Source organism: Pagrus major, chromosome 1, assembly GCF_040436345.1.
Source record: "Pagrus major chromosome 1, Pma_NU_1.0".
NCBI lineage: Eukaryota > Metazoa > Chordata > Actinopteri > Spariformes > Sparidae > Pagrus > Pagrus major.
Window position 1 is genome coordinate 16,145,147 of NC_133215.1, and position 16,612 is coordinate 16,161,758.

A 16,612-nucleotide genomic window follows, 5' to 3' on the forward strand; every position below is an offset into this window, starting at 1 on the left:
GCTTGAATTAGTAGTACTCATTTCACTATAGGAAGCTGTGGTTCCCAAACTGCAGCCAACCTGATGACCTCTGATGTTGACATTTTAAAATGTTGTCCACAAGAGACGTAGGTATACGTAGGCATCATGTTGCTGGAACACTTTTTTTTCCAGTATTCCTAAATAATCTTTTTCTTTCTCCCCTTTTAAATTAAAAGAGTGTTAATCAGAAAAAAGTAGTCTTAAGCAGCTTAACAAGTTTGTTTATTTTGCTTTTATTAAACATTCTCTTGATCATTGCTCAAACCCTGGTAATGAGAACACTTAGAGCCTCTTAACTGAAATGTTTTATTTAATAGTGATTTTGTAAAATGTTTTTCCATGTGGGCTAACATGCAGCCTTAACAACGAAACAATAATGATCCACTACAAAAATAAATTAATTCTGTTAAATACAAGGGAATGAAATTTATCGTTTGAAAATTGTGATTCAAAGCAACAAAATGTAACTTCCTAGAGAAAGGTCTCATGCCCAGGTCTTCACATACTGAGGTTTTGGAATGGCGTCAGACCCGAGCTTTCTCCAGGAAGTTACATTTTGTTGCTTTAAGCAGGTTGTAGGTGCTTTAAGTCATCATCTCCCTTTAGCAGCTGTGTCCAAAGGCAACTGAATTGAGGTTCAAGACTGCAGCCTTTCACTGTAAGGTAGTATATATAATTTGCAGTCCATTGCAGCATATTTCCTGAGGAGGTAGAGATGTTTTTTAGTCTACAGCTACTTCAGTTGTTTATGAGCATGCTGCAACACTGTTTTGATGTGAAGCTCCAAAAATGTTTTGTGGATTACAAAACCTCACCTGACTTTCCATCGGCATGGGGGTGACCGAAGATCATCGACTGAATTTTCATTTTTGGGTGAACTTATCCTTCAGCCTTTGTTACGAGCCTACATCCATTCTCAGCTGTAACAGTAAGTAACCTGCTGCTTTTAGAAGGATCATTTGGTGAAGAGTTGCAAAGCTTATTCATAGATAAGCCCCCGTCCCTGCTTCAGACTCTGACTGAGTTGTTGGTTTTATTGTGTGCTTTTTCGTTTGTCGATAATCAACTTTCCATAATCCTACTCAAAACCTACAAAAAGACGACTTAAAGTTCTGTCAGACTGCAGGTGTGCCCAGAGATTTTTGATATACCATTTAAGTTCAAACACTGTAATGTGGAATTCATCTTGAAGATTAAAGGTACGTGTCAGATAAAACAGCAATTACATTGACTGCGAATGAAAAATGAAGACTAATATCAGTCATCTGACATTTTGTTGAAAGCAGTTAAGATGAAATAACAACAATACTCACTATTTCATATAATATTTTTTTCAACTGTGTTGTTGCTACAAAATAAAAGCAGTTTTGACGTTTGCTTGTTATTAACTAAACATCAATTGAATGGCACTTCAGTCATCCAACATCAGTGAAGTACAAAGTCAGTACATCACATTTAACTCAATTTAACATTTTTAAACAACAATTTTATAAGGACAGCCCAACAACAGCCCTGTGATGTGGTGTAAGGGGTCAGCCACATACTCTTAAGAGTTACACTGAATATTAGCTCATCAATGTCTGTCACACATCAAACACATACCGATAAAGGCACAACTAGACAATTATCAACACTTTATTATAACCATCATCAATAAATGGTAAAGTTATTAAATGTTAGTGAATAGTTATTTCACTGTTAACAAACAATGAAATGTTTTGTAGACCATGTATTAAGCAATTGTAAGAGTTTTTAAACTATAAAGTATTTATCAACCATTTACAGAGTATTATGAAAACATCAGTTGCAACTTAGAAATGGTTTATAAAGCATCGTATTATGTTATTTGGGAAAAAATCAACAATTGTTTACAAGACAACGTGTTGTCTGACATACTGATGAAACTGTCAAACACAGCTATGACTGACAACTGGTCTTGTATTTGCTACCTCCCAGAAGTCATTAAACTTAAAGGTCTTTGAGCTTCACCATCTCATTACGTTGCTCAGATATTGGTCTTCTGACACATGCAAACCACAAGGTTTTCTATCTAATGGTAATTGTTTCTGTGTCACACATAGCTTCCTGCAATAGTTTCACATTAAAAATGTGTCAACAATTTGAACAAATAATCCTGCATGGCAGATTTTAATAAAAAGAGATTATCTGGAGGTTGCTGCATGGCTTGTTAAACTCAGATAAATGGCAATCAGTTCTACAACTTTCAGAAGTTACTGTCGTAAAGAAACAAGGTCAAGTCTGACACAGCAAGTTGGTCCCTTATTTCTGCCAAGAACATTTCTTCATCTCTACTTATGACTGAGGTGTAAAATATTAGTTTAGTACATTCAGAATTGCCTGGCCTATTTTTTTACTACACAGTATCCATAGTGTAGCAGTGACTGGTCATATATTCTCCATCTCCATGGAGCTGTATGTACAGGGTAACTCAAAAACTGATCCTAGGTGTGCAACTGGTTGTCATGCCAAAGACTCAAATAAATATGACTACAACAGACAATATCTGAGCAAGTCACACATACCAACACACTTCTGAGACCTACCTCATCCAGTTCTTGTATGTACAGCTGTAGAAATCTTAGAAGATTGTTTCTCAGCTGGAGTCACTGGAGTTTCTTTAATTGTCTTCAAGACTTTCCTGCCAGTTGGTTCGTTGTCTGCAGAAATGGCCTGTATTTTTGCTGTTGTGGCTAAAAGCTAAAAGACCTTGCAGTCACCGGCTTTCAGTCCACAGATATTAATGTGCAGCATTTCTTTTACAACAGAGCAGAGTCTAATTACAGCCCAATTCCTTACTTCTAATCCTTTTTAAGCAACTTAAATCAGTCAATGTTTTTGTTCGCTCATTAGTCCAGTTTGTTCTGAAAACTTCTCCTAACTAATAATTTACTTATTATTGTCTGTACTCTTGCCCTGAAAGTGGAATTACATTGTCTTGTTAGTTAATGTTTTTTTCTTCAACAACAGCTCGCTTTCAATGTTCATAATGTCACGTTTCCTCTAACACCTCCTCAGAGAATACGAAAAACGAAATGAAAAAGTCTGCACACTACAGCTCCCTTAAGTACAATTTATTGGCACATCCACATATGATACCCACAACTTCCATTTAATGGTGAGGCTACATCAGCTACCTTGGCTTGAAGCTAACATTAACTTAACAACTCCACTGGCTAAGTAGACATCACCATGTCCACTAATCAATGTAACAAAAACCACAGTCCTAAAACCGTTATCTACAGTATAAACCTTAAAGGTGCAATATGTAAGACGAGGTGTCCTCTTAAAATCATACAAATAAGGGGCAGCACTTTACCAGAGTAACAGCTGCTAACAGTAGATGCTGTTAGCTAGGTAGCTCAGTTAGCCGTGCAGCTAGTGGGATCTCGGATTGGTACCATGAAAAAGGATTGGCCAGGGTTAGCTGGTTAGCATGCTAACTAGATAGCTCTGCAACAAAATACATAGACATCTTTGATAAAATGTCAAAACTGTTTTCTTCACATTCTGTTGATCATTTTAGTTACATTTTGAATGTTTGTCACAAAATGTCTTACATATTGCACCCATTAGTCTATTAGCAAATGTCAATAAGAGATATTTCGTATTTTTTCTTCTTTTGTGATTGCAATGCACTTCCATTACAAACATTATACATTTAGTATTAACTTGAACTTTTTCTAAGTCAAATGAACACCATATACAACATGAAACACTGTATATGGAAACAGTCACATTTGCAATTCAGTTGTGTGTATTAAAGATATTTGACTATTTCGATCTCTTCGGGCAGCAGAGGAGTTTAATAATTGACTTTCACGCTGTCGTGTTCCCCAAATTGTATTTTTGCCCAAATCGTTTTGCATTCATTTTTAAGGCAGACTTCATTGTTATTAATTTACATTTTTATTTCATTACCATTGCTGCTTTGAACAGGTATCTCTCAAAGAGTCGTGGAAGTCTGATATTTTAATGTCCCAGGGCATCATTTTATTGGAACATTTTGTGGTCTTGGAACAAATATACTTTGAGTTTTCTCACAGCATAATTCTTCAAAGGTGGATTTTAATGTGGTCAACTGAAAATAAAAAAAAAATGACTCTCTCTCTCTCGCTTGGTTTCCCTTTTTTTACCCTTAAATGGTACAGAACACAATTACACACTCAACACTTACTGTAACACATTCTTAATAGACTGAAGGTTGTTTATTTTCTGTCTCACTAACAAACTCTGACACAGAGAAAATGACAGAGAGAAGCCACTAACTGGCACTAAGTTAAAAGACACACAGTGGCTGACTGGAAGATGTGCTTTTTGTTCCCAGCACTTAAAGGTAAAACTGAGTGTATGTTAACACAGGTGGAAATAACATCAGTCATCCCCTTAAATATTTCTCTAAGAGATATAGTGTTCAATGGACTGAAAACAAAATCACTTCAACACCAAAATGTCACCAGTGTCCTTAGAGTATTCCAGTTTGAAGCCGTGCTACTTTTCAAAAATTAATTACCTCGAAACTGATGTGATGTTCCACAAAACAGCTGTCGCGGAGTGACCTTTGCCTGCTGGTGATGTAACACGGTCATAAAAACGAAGCCATCTCTTGTTTTAAGTGCAGCTTTATCACCCCGGTAGTGTTTCACCTGCAAATGTGGACATCGTTTTATTACATCCATCTAAAAAGGACCAATGTGGTTCTGATCATTTATTCAGTAGATGTCACTCCTTGTTAAGAATCTTAATACATTTGGCCGATGAGCAGGCTTCACAAGTGTTTTCTCTTTTATGTGCATGCCAATTTATCACGTCTGTCGCCTGTTCATCTAATTTGTTTCAGCATTTTTTGGATTGTGTTAAAGGGAAATATAACTGTCACTGGTAATTAATTACGTGTTTTCTTCCAGCAAGTATCAAGGCTTAAATTTCTGATAATTGGTATTCAGTAGTTATTATATAATTGCTTAATCTGTGTCCTTGAATTGATAATTAATTGATAATTTGTGTTGTTGAACCACTGAATTGTGCCCTCAGGTTATTTAGTCCAGCTATTAAAATGAGGCTACTGGTTTAAGTTACAACGTTGTAGCAATAGGGGGTGAAGTTAATTGTTGTAGTAGCCAGTTCGGGAGGAGCACCCCAACTGTTAGCAGACTAGCAGCTGTGCTTCGGATTACTGAATCCATCCCCTCAACCTAAAATTGTTATCTCACCTCATTCATTTCATTTATCCTTGTTTACTTGTCTCTCTCATACAGTTTTGATGCTACACTAAATGTTTTACTGCTCTGTGTTCATATTCTCTATCTAGTTTGGCTGTCAGTACATGGAAAATATGAAGTGAAACAACAGAAGCTGTCAGGTTATGCACAATCTAAACTGGCCTCTTAGGCTGAATAGTTTTATTTTGGACTGAGATACATGTGCATATATTTAGATTTTTTTATGGGAATAGAAACTTGTTCTATTTGCCGTCCCTTAAAGGTTGAATATATAATATTTTAAACATTAATATAGGAGATAAAGATAAAGATACAGTGGGTTAAGGGTGTCACAAGCAGAGAATGATGTCACATTCCCTCTGTGTGTTCTTTGATCTGAACTTCTCTGTTCTTTGTTTTGGCAGCCGGGAAGGCCGCATAGCCCATCTCTGTCCTCCTTGCATCCAATTTTAACATGGCGGCCTGGTAAGAAACTTCCTCATTTATAACCAAAGAGTACACTAAAATATGTGTCATGTTGTACTAAAAGGACAGCAAGACACCAAAAAAGGCAGGTTGAAAAAGCTTCAATAACGTAAAGCTGAAATCCAAGGACCCAAAATACAGACAACAAAAAGGCCGGCGACAAAAGCAGGTTAATATTGATCCAAGATCTCAAGAGAACAAACTGAAGGCGACAGGGAACAAAAGCTGGAGCACTGAGGACACACAAGGACCAAAATACAAGACTGGGGAACGTATGAGAAAATGCAGAAGTGACAGGAGGACTGAAACAGATGAATTGACAACAAGTGAAGAAACACTCATGACTAAATACACAAGGACTTATTAACTGATGAAACACAGGTGAAAAGGAAAAAAAAGGCAAGAAAAAGACAAATACAGGAAATGTAAATTAAAACATGAGACATAAAGATAAAACTTTCAAAATAAGACGGGAAACAACTAAACCGGAACCCAAAACTATGACAATATGGCTCTGAAAACATTTTAGGTGTTAAGTAGGCTATGCAGTAACAGATTATGGATTCATATTTGATCAGCACTGCCAAGTCTTAACAGTTTAATCTGAGTTTTGTCAGATGCTGCTAACTTTCCCACCTACAACTTTACTGAGGCAACCACATGCTCATTTGTTGAAATGCTGGTGCTCTGAAATATCTAGTGGCAGTGAATGTCTTATGGAACCTTTAAAGCTGCACTAATATTTTTTTTTAATTATTATTAACAATTGATAAAAGTATGATTTGAAATGTCAAAAATGTTTCACCCAGCTCTACAGCTCCTCTGTTTTAGCATCTTTAAGCTCATTGTTTTGTTTTTCTAACTATACTGTTATCAACCTTGTTAGCAGCAACAGCAAAAAGTTGCAAGCAAACTCCTGCACACTGTCTAACTTGCAAAAATACAATTAATAGAAATATTTTGGTACTAGTATTTCAACAGGCAAATAGTTTCAGACAAAAAGAAACCATCTTAAATAGGAAGTGGCTGTAAGCCTGCAACGAATCACCAATCATTCACATGAAATATAAAAGATAAATAACAAACATCAGTTTCCTATGTGATAGTAAACATTCCCTACACCACATGGAGCTTCAAATTGAGTGGATGCTGAATGTTCCCATGGCTAAACTGCAATTATACTCAAGAAAAATGAAAAACGGCATCATCAGAAACTAAATAATAGATACAAGGTCACACAAAATAGGCAAACTTCAATGTATAGCACATGACAACAATCACATTTTCCCCCACCCCATTATGTAAAAAAAGAGTGGGTCCCTATAAATAGATCCTACAAGCCCCAAGAGCACAGTAAAAAAAAACCCTGATGTTTGTTATTCATCTTTTTATATTTCATGTGGGAAATTTGATTGGCAGCCACTCTCTATTTAAGATGGCTTCTCATTTGCCTGACGAAGGTCTAGTGTTAAAACAGCTCTGAGAGTATGACTGTTCTCCACATTCTCAGCAGCAAACAGCAGACAGACAAAGTTAGCAGCTGTAGAGCCAGATATTTCCCTCAGGAGTAGGTGGAGACCAAAACAGGAGAGTGAGTATTGCACTTGGATTCCTCTGGTGGCCACAGACACGACTCCGGTTGAATGGTAATGTTATTATGCGACTGCTCGACGTGTAAGAAAAGAAACTTTTTTCTGGCACACTCACCAGATCACCTGCATGAGGTGATGATACGTCAGTGTTGTGTTTGCAATGTTTCCGCTGCTTCAAGAGGCCCGAAAAATAAAGAAAACCATAAATCGATGCAGCTTTAAATTAGACAGTGCTTCTGTTCAATGTGTGTGCAGGAAGTCTTACTTCACGGGAGCACATTAAGTAATTTGAGGGCACAGACGATTAATTTAACTAGAATTGACTAATCGGTGTCCTGCAAATAATCGAGAATTCTCCCTGTGATGTCCACTGGGCTCCGTAGTTTTAAAGCATGCAATTATTGTTTAGTACATTCAGTAATCCTTTGTTGTTCCATTTATTGCTGGTGTCCTATCTATAAACTGTGCATGTACAGACCTCATATACATTCTACTTCTCCAGATAATAATTGAGACACTAAATATATAGTCTCTCCGTTTTCCCCCCAGCTTAAGTGGCATTATGGCACAAGTTCCCAGTTAATTTCCACAGCTGGTAATGTAGCAGTTTGAAAGTTATGAACAGATGTTCATGCAGAGCCGTGATATTTACCATTCTGCAGCAGCGTCTCTATCAGCCGTCGGGCTCTGGAATCCATGGATGTGCTTAAGCACAGCGTGAGTGTGTTGATATTGGTAATATCTCATCGCTTCTCCTCTAACATAGATGTTGCGGCTTAATCTCTCCTTCCCCTGATGACTTCAACTGTTGCTTACATAAGCTGCTTCATCCTGCCCAATCTCCAAAACAACATCCAGACACAACGCCTCGCAGATCAATGAACATTGCCGGAAGCTATTCACGGAGCAGGACAAAAACATAAATAAAAACAAACTCTGTAGAAAAGAGAAGAAAAAAAAAACAGCGAGTTAAGATGCAAACCCAAAAGCTGTAACCGAAGACCTGTGGATAATCTGTGTCTATACAAACACAACCATTGAATTTCTCTTCTGCCGACTGTGTGTGTGAGTCAAGCGATGCGTCTGTTCTGCCGTCTTTCTATTTGGCATTGTGTTGTCTAACTGTTTGGCTGCAGGACCACGAGTCACTGAAATCACCAGATTGCAAATTTGATTATCATCGCGGCAAAGCACATTGGAATCTGGCAGTTTATTTCGGGTATCTGTATGATTTATTTGTGTGTTCGACGTAGTCAGTTACCAGTTTAGAGATTTTCTCACAGCAGTATACATGTTGATAGAGAGGACAGGCTTGAAAACCCTTATTTAGAATCAATTATTTAAATCATTTCAATTTCTTCCTAATTGTGAGGATTTGATGCTTTCACTTCATCTATTTTCTGACATTCCTAACATGCCCTTCATCGGTGAATTGAGAAAATAGCAGATAACGTCAGACTCAAATGAAACGCTAGAATGGCACTCAGAGTGCATACCTCCACCAAGGCCCAGCAGTCCCCTTTAACTCAATCAAGCCTAACAGCCAGCCACTAGGACAACAAGACAATGGAATCATAATCTCTATTGTGTTGTTGAAGAGTAATAGATTTATATGAAGAAAAACAATGGTCAAGTCAAGCTGAAATGAAAAATGCCTTTTTAACTACTTTCAGATCACATCCATGGTCATGTTGTGCATCCATTTAACAAAAAAATGCCTCCAAAAAATTACAGTCACTAGTATGTTTGTATCAAAATCCAGTCATGTCTTCGTCCTGTAAAACAAAACATCACGTCTGCTTATGTGAGCTTCAACCAACCAAATTCAACCAATAATATCATGCCGTCACCCAGCATCAGTGTTGGGGCTAGTTACTTTAAAAAGTAATATATTACAGATTACATATTACTCTCAAAAATAGTAATGCCTTACACTACTATATTACTCCCTGGAGAAAGTAACTAGTTATATTACTAGTTATATTACTAGTTACTTTTTTTCTACTTACTCTAAAATTGCCTGAGATGCATAAGATGGAAAGAGAGCAGACATCTCCTCTACTACGTAAGAGGCAACGAGCTTATTTATTTCTGATTTTGATGCTGGTACCAGTACCTTTTGATCGAATGAAAGTTTTAGCTGCTTGCGAGGCTGCTCGGTAAAGTCATCCCGTTGCTTGGCAACAAACTCGATGTGTCCGTGCTGTCTTTCGAGGTGTTTTTTCAAGTTGGAGGTGGTGTTCGAAGTGGTTGAGAGTAGCTTTTTTCCCGGGCAAAGGGTACATTGCACTACGAGGTTATTTTCCTTTCGTTGCAAATATTGAAAATAGTGGTTGAATTTCCAGCCGTCGAACGAGGTTTTTTGCAGAGCGGTGCCTTCTTCAGGACACGAGCTAGCAGAAGCAGCAGCAGCAACATGCTCCGGACTTGTTGACTCTTCCATTTTTTACCCATCTGCCCTGGCGGGTGCCGCTGGCGACCAATCGGTGATGGTAAATGATACCTCGTGTCAAACCCCAACCAATCACTGATCCATTCACGCCCCCCTCCCTCCGTGCTGTTTTGTGTGATGCGTGTGTGGTGAAGTAGCTGGTAGCTACTAGCAAATGTAACGCAAGTAACGAGCCCGGAAAATTGTAATATTATTACTATTTTCAGTAGAGTAATGCCTTACACTACTAGTTACTTGAAAAAGTAATCTGATTACAGTAACGCGTTACAAAGTAACGCGTTACACCCAACACTGCCCAGCATCCACCCATCAATCAATCTTCAACTTTAAGCAGTGAGCGAGTGGCACAGCGCTAAGATTTCTTATCAGAAAGACACCACTGGGGGGAGTGTTTCTGTAGCCAGGCCTCACTGATTACTGTACAAAAACACAAATTTCGTTTTATTCACTGATTTGGGTGAAACTGGATCATATAAAGACACCCTCTAATGTCATCTGGCTGCTCTGTCTGAACCGTGTGTGAGTTACGGAGTTTCCTGATGAACAGATGGCTTTTCATGTTGCTAAAATAACCGGTCACAGCTGCTAACTGTACCGGGCTCAAAGTGAACATGGCCAGTTTCCTAATAGTTTCCTATTAGCTGACTAATGTTAGGCCTTGGGTTGCCAGGAGCAAAACCCGTCAAGAAATCCACCTCAATATTGAATTCCCTATCGTCAAACTGGCCGCTGTTGGTCTCAGATGCTGCGTTAGGCCTCTCATCACTTAATCAGCCGCGTTCACTGGGAGCCTCAGGTTACTGGTCAGACGGAGTCGGCCACGTTGACATGTAGCTGCATGGCGGGGGACGTAATTCACATTCAGCACTAATGTGTTTGGCTACTAAAAACGCCAATCAATATCCTCCACAAGTCCCTCTCTACCTGACTGTTTTTACAGGAAACATGTAAATATGCAGTAGCAAATAACACTCCGCCCTCCATACCATGGGGACTTCATTTAAGAAAAAAAATCCTGGATCCGTTCCTTTATCTGAATCCTCATCAAAAGTTAATGGGGTCTGTTCTGGGCTGAGATCTATCCTGCATCCAAGTTTTTGTAATCCCGCTGAGAAACCAACCAACAAACAGACGCGGATGAAAACAAACTCCTTCATGGAGTTAGTAATTTTAAAGTGACCACATTCAGTTAACATCCTATACTTTAAATATTATCCTCTCAAGATGCAGTCCAAGCTCTACTCACATCTGCATGAAAATGCAAAATTAAATGATGTCCTATTGGGTAGTTTTGGCCCATATTTCAACCCTGAGTATGACGTGTCCCATGACTAACCCCGGATATTGTATTAATCTGTTTGCCTCACAGTTTGAGTACAGTGTGACCCCCGGGCTAACTGTGCGCAGCCCCAGTGGGAAAGAGACCCACCTTTTGACCTGAGTGCGCTTCCCTCAAGTCATCTTATTATGTAGTCGTCTGCCCTGCTGTTTGATGGGCAGTTACCTTGTGGGCTGTGAGTCCTTTATAGGATGCTAATGAACTGGAATGACAAGATAATTATATGCTGTTGAATGGAACCACATCACATTTTTTAATTGATTTAGCAATGCAGAGGAAAAAAAAAATAAGATATTTAATCAAGCATCAACACTCTTCTGGATCTGCTCAGCCACAAGCAATCCAAAACTGAATTGGATTATTGTGCTCTCCTTTGGTTTTTATCATTTAATTGATAAACACTGTGGTTTTAAGACAGTTATGGCAGGTTCCCTATTAAGTGATTCATGCAGTGTATGTGCCCCGTGTCATTTCAGATTAAGGATTAAATAATGATGAAGAAGTAAAACAAGGACAAATCAAGGGGAAAAAAGTGCAGAAATGACTCAGTGACAAAATCCAATACTATTAGCCTAATAGTATATGGCAGCCATAGAAAGAGACAATATTGGTATGCATGTCATGTAATATAATGGAGAGTGAAGACTACACATAAAAACTCAACCCAGCAGCGCTCTATATGAAAAAAAAAACTGTCACTGCAGACAAGATCATTTTTGTTAAGATAGTTTGCGAAGGTAATAGACATTTGATTCATAAAGATGTTGCGCATAAAAACCTCGTAGTAGGTTCTAAGGCAATGTTCAGACTGAAGGCAAATCAGATTTGTTTCACAAATCAGATGAAGAGGAGCACTGTTATTTTGTGTCCAGACACCAACCAATATGTACGGGTTGCTGTGGTAATGACGTAGGCGTCAGTCAACATGGAAGCACAAAAAATGGAGATCCATCATCTTGACCTCCAAACAATTGCAGAGCAGACAATTTAATTCAACCTGACTGTCCACAGACTGTTGTTCTCTATGTTGTCCTCCATTGCTCTGCTATTAGCAGGATGGATTCTGCCCGGCCGCTCTGATGCACTACTGTCACTCTTGATTTGACATTGTTATTGTATGTCAAGTGGCCAGAGCATCCAGACTGAGAAGTCTCTGTAGAAATTTGAATTGCATTTCAAACCACCTCCACATGTGGTTTGGATCCAAAGTGTTTTTTTGTTTTCCAGACTTCCTAAAATCAATATGGCTATAACCTGGATCTGCCAAAAAAAGGATTTGGGCTTGCAGTCTGAACATAGCCTAAGAATCCCGTTTGTTTCTTGCTCACCTGTGATCTGTACATCTCAAATCAACTTAAATTGATGGCACCTGCCTTATGAATTCCCCTTAGTACGGGAACAGCCATGGACCAAAAAAGAAAATGAAACTTTTGGAAGACATGATCTCAGTGATGGTAGAGGAGATTGAAGCCAAAGTTTAATTTCCTATTATTAATAACAAAAGATCTTTAGTTGCAGTCCCACTGAATTTTTTTATTTATTTACAAAATAAAAAATAAATGAAATATTGACTTGAAAAATCAAAATGCATGTAGTATGAAATTACTAGTTTTCATCCCCAATAGTAGGTTTTCTGTTCCATTCAAAATATCCTCCTACACTCTTCCTAAGAAATATTTTTGTGAGTCATCCTTACGTCAACAGAACACGTTTGGCTGTCCACCATTACTCCATCTCTGTGGCTGCTGTTAAGCAGCCAGCACAGCATGAAATGTAAGGGGCATTTCCATCTCCAACCTCTTCATCTGACATCAAGGATAATGGCCTCTGTCAGCCTGTTAAAGGTTGGTCCAGCAACCTCTCTGTCACGTCCTGCATCAGCCTGTATTTCCATAACCTTGTCACTTTTATTGCTGCATAAATCGGTGTAAGGTCAGCCAAGACCAGGCCGTGTAGATAGTAACAGGGCACGAGGTTAATTAAAAGACTGTGCAGATGAACCCCTTCAACCCCCGACCCAAAAGCATCACCATTGCCACACACACACACACACACACACACACACACACACACACACACACACACACTCTTTGTCAAAGAATAAATTGCATGTGAAAGCTTTGATGCACACCAATAGCCAGTATTGAACACTTAAACCCAGTGCAGCATGTAGTAGATCCATGAGCAATGTGTGCTCCCTCTTTCTCTGCAGTTTTGTCTGCCACTACGAGTTATGCTCTCCTCCTAGTAATGGTTCCTCCAGGCTTGAAATTAGCACAATTTACCCCACTCTGTGGCACGTCTTGGTGTTGAAACCCAACTGGTTGCGCCACTCTCCGCTCCTGATAAGCCCACACGACAGAGCAAGCCAAGGACATAAGGGAATATAAAAGTTGTCAGCTTACATGACCAAGTAGTGTTGTGTGAAATGACTTTAGCCCGACATTGTTAACGCTGAGCGGGCTGCCTCCGCCATGCTCGATAAAGGCAAATAAAAGGCCAGATAAAGCCCTGATGGAATGCAGTGTGTGTCTATGGGTGTGTGTGTCTGTGTGGGTGCAGGGGTATAAAGTTTGCCATCTAATCCTTGGCCTCTATTATAGCCTGTGTTTAGCAACACAGACACCCCCTGCTCCATTCACCCTTGAAGACTTTCTCCTTCTCTGTGTCACTCTCACTCTCCCATTCTATCACTCTATGGACTCTATCGCACCGGCTGATAGTACCCATACATAAAAGATGCAAATATTGAGGCAAGAAATGTTGTTTCTCAACAGCTATTTATCTATTTATATTGCTGTGTTTCATTTTTTTATTAATTAGGTGTGTTCTTCTACTCTGAGATTCTAAATTCAGAATATTTGCTATCATCTACACGCTGCCTGAAGGAACTCACTCAAAAACAAACTGTTCCAGCAGTAGAAAATATGTACCATGTAATTGTCACAGCCCTGGTTCAAGTGCAACAAGGGGCCGTTGTCACATGCCATCTGCCTCTCTCTGCTAATGCTTAATGTTGCTCTATACTGTCCAATAAAAAGTTGCCTTCAGTGGGATGTGTCAGGGAGGGGTGAGCAGCAGAGGTTCGAGCCAAGGCCCATCCGGCCAGCCCCACAGAGGGGAGGGAAACCGTAGACATGACAAAACCATAAGTCTATTTGATTAGGACATTCTCACTGCTACTGCTGGCCATGTGCGTGCTAATTAGCATGAGTACAATTCATTACCCAAGGAGACATGGGATTATGTCTCTGGATCACTCAGCAGCAAAAAGTTTTGACACTCTCTAATTTAACAGATGGAGGGCTCACTTAACTTTGCCAGCTCCCTATAGGCAAGTGGTGTTAATAAAAGGGTGGGGAGGGGATCATGCAATTGTGTGAATGTGTGCGTATGAGAGAGAGAGCGACAGAGACAGACGAGAAAAAGCAGAGTGTTTATGTTGGAGATACTAATTGTGTTTGATTGGATCAGAAAAAAAGCAGCTGTTTTGTAGCAGCAGCAGCTACAGCGGATACAGTCGCATATCACATCACAAATCATCCGACATGTACACGCAAGGACAGCGCTACGCGACGAGTTAATATGCTGGAATAAGACTAATTGCTCATTATTTTTGTTTGACTGCATTTTTGCAGTATGAGTAGTAGTGAGCAATATGGCTTCAAATGAGGTCTGTGCTCACACACCCTTACAGCACAGGGCCACTTTGCGTAAGTGTGCAGTTCTGCATTTCCCCATGGGAATTACCCACAGTTCATACTGTTGTAGCATTAAACACAGGGTTACCATTGGAAGCATCTTGATTCTTTCATTATTCTGTATGCAATGTTTTTTATTCACAAAAAGACATTTTCTTAACATCTTATATTTTCTCTAATTAAATCACTCAAGTAATAAACTTTTGAAACAATATGGAACATTTCCCCTTAAACCTCTGAATGAATATATGTCTATGTGTGTGTTTGCATACTTCTTAGTTTCATTATAAGGCTATAATATATATTTAAAAGAAAGTAAAATATAAAGCCTAAAATCTACAAACTAAAGTGAAATCTTGTAAAGTGCTGTCCCATTCTCTCTAACTCAAACAATTCCCAGGTGATGTCAGCCAAGTCCGTGAGGGTTCAGGGCAGAAGGCCTTAGGGGGGACATTGGGATCGGGCCTCAAAGTAACCTTTAAGGGCAGAACTCAAGTGGTCACATGATTAATCATGTGTATGTTTAGAGAGGGAACTGCCAAGCTTTCTTGAGTCTGTAAATGAACTAGGTAGAAACTTTACAGAAAAGGAACTGGATATTGTTCCTATAACTACTACGGATCAGGTTTTCGATCTGGTTTTAACAAATGTCACAGAAGTAAAAAAAAAAAATCATCAGCTCCCTAAAGAGCTTGAAATGTAGAGATGCTTTCCAGTTTGACACTTTGTTTATTAAAAAACACAAACATACTTTTGTTCCACCCATTGTTCATCTAATTAATCTGTCACTTCAACTGAATACTTTCCCTAGTGCCTGGAAGCAAGCCATTGTAACTCCTATCTATAAGTCTGGAGACCGTCATGAAGCCAGCAATTATAGACCTATAAGCATACTGCCAGTATTATCCAAAGTTGCTGAGAAGGTTGCTATCAAACAACTGACAGCATATCTCAATACGAGCAATTTTGGCTTACATCCAATGCAGTTTGGCTTTCGACCCAATCACTCCACCGAAACAGCTACATTACATCTGATGGAGATTTGCACAAAGCCATTGATACAGTAAATCACAGTTTTCTTGTTTTAAAACTTTCCAGATTTTTTTTTTTTTTCATTCAACACGCTGGCATGGATGTCTTCACATCTACCGGACAGGTCGCAGTGTGTTAAAGTGAATGGAGTGTTGCCACAGCTCACAGGCTGCAAGCGTGGCTGTAGATTGTTAGTCTTGTGATTTTGTATGTGTATCTACAGTGGATAAGCAGTATTGAGAGTGTATCTTGCCCAACACGGACTGTATCATATTATATCATAATGGATAATGGCTGGAGAGAGAAATCGAAGCAGTATTATGCCTTATGTTAACATGCTATAAATCTGACGGCTTATCATAAGGCAAGCTGTATGTCTGCAGTCTGAGCTCTACTGAGCAGTCAGACAAACGGTTGTGTTAAGGTGCTGTGAGATGTGTGTGGTCATGTGTTAACGATGTGCACATATGTTCATTACCTCACAGGCCAGTTGAGTCTAGTAAGATGGTCACACTGTGAATACACCGATGGCCTCTTTAACCCTCAGTACAGTTTCATGCAGAGAGACTGTCTCTTAATGAACGATGACACTTCGTACGTATCGTTTTAATTTCCAAACCATTCAGAACAATGATTCATATAGCTTTGTCCATAGTTCAACCATGTTTCATAACATAACACATAAGCAATATTTTCCTGTTTGTATAGTCTGATTTTCTTTACAAAATGGAGATGAACTGGGCATATATTTCATCAGTCATTCAGCAATT